This window comes from Rousettus aegyptiacus, unplaced genomic scaffold, assembly GCF_014176215.1.
Source record: "Rousettus aegyptiacus isolate mRouAeg1 unplaced genomic scaffold, mRouAeg1.p scaffold_m13_p_3, whole genome shotgun sequence".
NCBI classification, from domain to species: Eukaryota; Metazoa; Chordata; class Mammalia; order Chiroptera; family Pteropodidae; genus Rousettus; species Rousettus aegyptiacus.
The window spans coordinates 122,288,184-122,295,141 of record NW_023416306.1 but is presented as its reverse complement, the minus strand read 5'-3'; positions in this window follow the sequence as shown (position 1 = coordinate 122,295,141).

Sequence of the window (6,958 nt, the reverse complement as noted above, 5' to 3'; positions counted from 1 at the left end):
AATGTGATGACTGAAAAGGGCCTAGGATATATTTTTAAGCAATTTGGGGGTGTTGCTGACATTTGAGTATTTCTAGTTTGCTTTTACTGTTTGGGTGGTTAACAGCAGCAAGGGCAACAAACTTTTACATAAAACTTGACTCTAAATGCCAAAGCAGTTTCTTTCTCTAAATATAGTATGCAAAAAGAGAGCAGCATTTGCATAAAGTAGCTCTCTAATAATTTTCCCTTTGTGCTTCTGAATTAGATAAGGGCTGCACGGTTCAGAGAAAGCCTCTGCTTGTTCTCTGCTCCCTCAGCAGCAGATCAGGGCAAGAGCACTGTGTCTGGCAATTAGGGCACCTTCCCCTGAAGAGGTCAGGGCCCTCAAAACCCAATGACGAGTTCCCCCATGCAGGAGGTGGGAAGGCGCTCGCAGGTCTACCCGCAGTCTAGTTCAAGTCTAAGAAGCAGCCCCTTTGCCTCTGCAACCCAGCTCCAGCCAGTGGTGGGAAGGCCACCCCAGATAACCTTGTGTTCTCTCAGGCAAGGGGACGAGTGTGCTCCCTGACTTAGCTCCTGCTTACAGGTATTTCATTTATTGGGTTTCTTTTCTAAACAGCATTTCTCTCAATTTAGTTCACAGGATATTAATGGGTTTCTCTTCCTTTGCTCCCAGGGAGCTCTTCTGGGATCCTCCCCTCTCCACGAGAGTCTAGGCCTTGCCTTGCCCAGGGTCCAGCCTGCCTATACACCCTTTCATGGGTCTCTAGAGCCAGAGGACAAGTCCCTAGTGCTGTCCATCTGCTCTCTTTGTATCTGCTTTGTTTACATCTGCTCAATTCTGTATATGTTCACTGGGGACTGACTCTGGACTAGGCCTGGGGTGCATGGCAACAGAATACCTGCTGTCTGACCTCATGGAGCCTGTAGACCAGTGAGGAAGACAGCATTGGGGATGGGAAGGGATAGGTCCAAGAGACGACTCAGGAGTGAGGCTGAGGAAAGAGGGGGATGATTCAGGTACCAAGTCTCCCCAAACTGAGGTAACTCTTGGGCTTGTTGGGGTCACAGATAGTTTCAGGAATTGTTACCAGTTGTCCCCAAATGAAGTACCTGGGACTATTTCTCTGTCCTTCTCACTCACCTGGCACCTGACCATGTGTTATTTTGTGATTGGCTATCGCTTACCCATGTTTCTGAGTTCTTGCCTTAGCCAATGACAAGCCTCTTCAGGGCAGTGCCGTTGAATCCCACTTGCTTTCCTCAGCCCTTACTCAGCCCAAGGGGCAGGGGTGGGGGGTTGGGGTGGGGTGGGTAGGGGTGGAAGCAGGTGCTCCACAGGAGCTTGGCAAACTCACTTGTGTTGGGGGAAGTCAGGCAGCTGAAGTCGTGTGTAGGGTTCATGGCCTATGGAAGCCTCAAGGGCTTGACTGTCTTCTATAAACCACAGTCGAGTTTAGACTGTAATAAAGAATAAAAGCATTTTTTCGAGCAAAAGGAGTTGCACTCCAGGAGATGCAGATTTGGATGGCAACTGAAATTGCACTTAGCTCTCAAGAAAACAAAGAAAGCTGGAGCTTATAAGGGCAAGAGCCACAAGGTGGAAACAAGTGGGGGCAAGTTCCAGGATGCACTTCTGCGGTAAGCGCAGAAGTTCAAAAGTCCTAACCTCACCTGGATCCAAAGGTGTGTAAGTCTGACTTCCCTAATGACTTCTCGACTCCATTCAGGGCCCCCTGATATTAGTTTCTCTGTTTTAGTTCACACTTCCTTTGGTTCCTCTCTCCTCAGTGTGTTACTCTTGACAATTGATTTACTCCCAGACTTGAGGCCAACAGCTCAATAATGTGCTGTTCGCAGAGTGCAGATGACATAGTGGTGAGTAGGGATGGGACCGTGGACTGTGCCTTCTCATAGAGAGGGAGGAACGTCAGACCCAGAGATCTGGATTCAAGCCTCAAACCCGTCAGTGCTTATTCAGTTGAGCCTAAACACCTGTAAAGGAGGAGGACGACGTTGGCCTCCTAGCGTTGCGAAGATTTGAAATTAACGTGTGTGAAAAAGTGGCTAACATTCGAGTTTTGTTTCCTGGCCTATAAATTTCCCAGCCATGCTCTCATTTCAACCTCAGTCTAGGGCAGGTGTTCTTATCGTGCCTATTTTACGAATGAAAAACCTGAAGTTCAGAGAAGATAAATGACCTTCTAGATATCACATAACCATCCGTTGCTGCCTATTGAAAAGAATAGCTGGCATACGTAGTGTTCTACAGGGTTTCAGAGTCTTTTCATGTCCACCAATTGCTTATTCTTCTCAGGGGGGATGCATAAATGCGAACTGTTATAAATATGAAACATCTAAGGCATGATTTTTGTGAGATTACTGCAGCCAATGAAGCACTGAGCCTTTGGTAATCAATCATGTGGATCCAATGACTTAACTGGCCACCACTTAATGACAGGTTATGAGGACTGTATGAGAACCATTTATAAGAAAGTCTACAAGGTGTAATGACATGCTACAATGCATGGAAGTGTTTGTAAGAATTGCCAGAATCTGCATGTATCTTCAGAAAACTTTATTATGAACACATTTAATTTACTCTTTCATGTCTGATTTCAGATACTTTCAGTGATGTATCTGAGAATAAAAATGTTGATTAGTGTTTACAAGGAAATGGATGAAAATTCTATTAATAAGGAAATGGTGAATGTTATATTAATTATTATTAAGATCTGCTAGACTTAAACTAAGCCTCATATATCTAGTTATAGTAAAATAAGATGAACACATTCCGTTTTCAGCCTGATTAGGGGAGAAGGTGTAGGGGTCAGTCTCCAGCTGAGCTTGGAAAGGAGCAGTGACAGTTTTGTGCAAGACAGGAATGGGGTGGACTGGTGAGGGCCTAGGGGAAAGCTGGCAAAGTGCCTGGCCCCTCACAGTTGGACAATGAATGCAGAGGGACCATGCCTCTGCAGGCTACACCTCAGGGTGTTTCCTGTGGAAATTCCAGAAGAAAACCAGTGTGGTCAGCTTAGGGGAATATGCGGTTCATGTTGGAACAGTGGACATACCACTTTACTGGAAAGATGCACATTGGATGACCAGCAAAATGAAACTCAACTTTCCAAATGTTGGCAATGATGGGAGATTGAATTCCAATGTCCAGCTGCTTATTGTATGAATGTCAGTGAAAATAATAAAGGCATTCTAATTATGACAACCATAGAAAAGATACAGAGAACAGAGCGTCCCCAATCCCATGAAGTGGCTCAGAAGAATCTGTAAACTCCAGAACTTAAGAGTGGGAGGACGCTGATATTCCTGCTCCATTACCAGCCAAGACTAAAAACACTTGGAGACCCAAGGCCATGGAGGTTTGGGCATCAATAGGTCTCCCTTTCCCTAGAAGATCCTCACTCACACGGGGTCATGTGCAGGGCATGGGTGATGTGACTCCTGAGTGGGTCACCAATTCCTTACTGTACATGGGCTGCACACAGCTGGAATCTGGCAGGAGATCCTTGGCACCATTCAACCCATCAAACTAGGTATGTTCTTATAGTCTGAGAAGGAATAAGAGCCTGTTGCATGCTTTGGTGGGGGTTGGAAAGACATTAGAACGGGTCTTTGGCAGTGAACTAATGTGGCTTTGTATCTCACCTTTGCCATCGACTAAGTGACTTTGGGTAGATGGCTTCATTTCTTTGAACCTCAGTTTTTAAATTTTCATTGTAAAATGGGGGTGGTATTATAACTCTCTGGTTAGACTGTTTGGAGCAATAAATTATATAATGTATGTAGAACTCCCAGAGCTGTGCCTGACACATGAAAACTTACTACAAAGCAAAGCAGCACCCTGGCCACTACAGCCTTGTGGGGTGGCTAAGCAGGGGGCTCAGGACAGATCCTCTTACTTAAAGGTAGGTCTGGATTCTAGACTTCTGGAAACCCCTGAAACTTCCTCTTAGAAGTATGAGGGTGTGTTGAAGGGGAACACAGTCTAGTTCTCTGGTTGTGTCAAAGTGAAAAACCCCCCATTCTTACTCTTCTGCCAAGATTCTCTCAAAGGCAGCACCAAACTACAGGATGGCACTGGGCCGGGTGTCAGGAGAATTGAGATTGGCTCTGCCACTCTCTGGCCAGGTGGCCTTAGACAAGTCCTATAACCATCTGAGGTCTAAAGTTTCATTTGCAAATTTAGGTGAGGTAATCTTCTCTGTTTGTCATTGGATCAAGTCCAAACTTGTTAGCCTGGCATTCAAGTTCCTTCCATCATATTCATTGGCCTCCTCTCTCATAACTCCTTTTTAAATCAATGCCACTCTGCCAAGCCAAACCTTTCTTCATACCCTGACAGAACCTTCTCACCTAAGTCTTAGTGTGCTGAAATCCTATATACCTTTGCATCCCCTGCAGCATCTAGCACAGGGTTTTGTATAAAATAGGTGATTATCTTCTCAGTTAGGATTAGATTTGGTTACATATGACAGAAAAACTAAAATAGTGATTACTCCTCTCTTATGGCAAAGAAGTCCAACAGAAAATAGCCCAAGGCTGGGATGGTGCTCCAGGTGTCAGGGGTCTACAATCCTCTTGTCTTGCTGCTTCATTATTCTTAACACATTACCTCATGGTTTCTGACAACAAGTTTCTGACATTTTATTTCAGTGAGCAGAAAGCAGAAAAGAAAGAGGGCAAAGGTTGTATCCTTTCCCTTCAGGGAGGCTTCCTGGATGTTACACGTGACATTTCTACTCGTATCTTATCGGCTAGAACTTAGTCACATGGTCATTCTAGCTGCAAGAGAGGCTAAAGACTATAGCCTTTAACTGGGCATATTGCCATTTCTGATAAAATTGATAGGGAAAAGGGGAGAATGAATATTGACATGCTCATATAGTTGCCTCTGCTACAGTTATTAAAAGTTAATAAAAATTATGAAAACTTGCTAACAAGTTGAAAGCCTCATGTAATGTATGAGATTATAATTACAAAACACTTACCTATTTTGAAATGATATGGATGTCCTGATCTTTAGGATAGAAACAGTCTGATTCTTTTTCACCAGAGGTGAAAAAGACATGTTTTTCATAGACTATTAACTCAGAGCTGTAAGTGAAAATAAATAATCAGTCTTTCTCTCAGTTTGTCAATGAGGAAACCAAACTCCAGGTTTGCTAAGTGATTTGCCTATGGTCAGGTAGTTAATTAATGAAGGAGCCAAGACTAGAAGTTGAGTTTCTGGACTCTATCAAGGTTCGTTCCTATTCTTCCTTGATGAGTGGCCCATTAGGATTCTGGAGTGTTCCCCAATTCTGGCTGGGGACTCTGCTCATCTAGCACCTACGGAAGAAGATGCATTCCTGCTAGCACACAGTTCAAAAAGCCTTTGGGAAAAGAGAAACATCAAGAATAGAGGAGCATGCCATTTAAATAATGATTTCTTTTTTTGCTAAAAGCAAATAATAACCTCCTTTCCTTTGTACCTAGAATGCATAAAAATTAGGCACCAAAGGGAGATACAAAGAAACATAAGAAATGATTGTTGTCCTTAAGGATTTGAAAGTACAGATTTATCCTCTTTATTCATTTATTCGAAAATTATTTCTGAAGCATCTACTAAAGGCAGACATTGGGCCTAGAACCGGGGATACGATAGTCAAGTGTGCGGGCGTGGCTTCTGCTCTAAAATTGCTTATAGTCTAGTCAGGGCCAGAGACTAGTGAATTGGTGACTGCAAAGCGGACTTGAAAGTGCAGTGATGGGAAGGGAATAAGTCACTTTGGGTATGTAACCTAGACTGGAGTATGGGGTGGGGATTCAATGCAGAGGGAGTAAGCTACTATTGGAGACCTGAAGACTGAGTATGTGTAGGCAGACTGAGTACTATGTGAAAGGCATGGTGGGTGGGAAGAAAGAATGTCCCAGATAAAATGTCCAAGACAGTGTGTATCTGTGAGGAGCTGAGAGGGCTTTTTCATAACTATAGTGCAGCAGGCCTCAGTAACAGTAGTAGAAGAGGGGGTTTGGGGGATGTTGAGAAACATGACTGGAAAGGTGGGCAGGGACCAGTAAATGACTCATCTTGGAGCTAGTGGGATAAGTAGTTTGAGGCAGATTTCTATGTTAGAGTCTTCTGGCCTCAGGGTGGAGAATGGACTAGAGGGGCAGGTCCAGACGTGGAGAGACCACCTAGGAGGCTGATGCAGTGATGGTGGCCTGAACCAGAAAACGGCCTTGAAAAGTGGAGAGAAGTTGATTGATTTGAGATATCTTTAGAGGTACAACCAACAGGATTTAGTGACTGACTGGAAGTAAGAAATGAGAAAGATCAAGGAAACAAGCATTCATGAAGAAAAAAATTAAAATAACAAAAACAGATGCTAACAAACAAAATCATAGAATAAGAGCTATCCAGAAAAAAAATGGCAGACGACCTTGTGTTTTGATGAAGGGATAATTGCTGTGGGATAGAAAGATTTTGGAGAGCTTCCTGGAAGAATTGGTATTGGAGAAGGGCCTTGTAAATGAGTAGGAATTTAGTAAGTAGAGATGGCATTCCAGGCTAAACAATGATACAAGTAAGAGTGTTGAGGCAGAACAGTGTATGATTTGTTTGGCAGATGGTTTGGCCGTGGTCTTCTTGGGAGAGCCACAAAAAGCTAGTTCTCTAGAATGTGCAACTAAAACTCTTACTGAAGGGAGGGACTGGAAAGATGAATCTCGTCGCTCTTCCGAAGTGGTACTGAGTTCTTTGTGTACCCTAAGGTCACGTTGGGGCTTCAAGGAGTCTGTGGACCACTCGACAACCCAGCATGACCAAAGGAATGTGTTTATGCTTGTGCGTCTTCTGTGGTGACTGGGTTGCCATATTGAGAGCTGCTGTCTTAGGGTATTGCTTCACTATTTCTAGGCCCCTGCAGAGCTCTGCTGTGACAGCCTGACCCTGCTCGATCATTTCCTGCGATACTGAG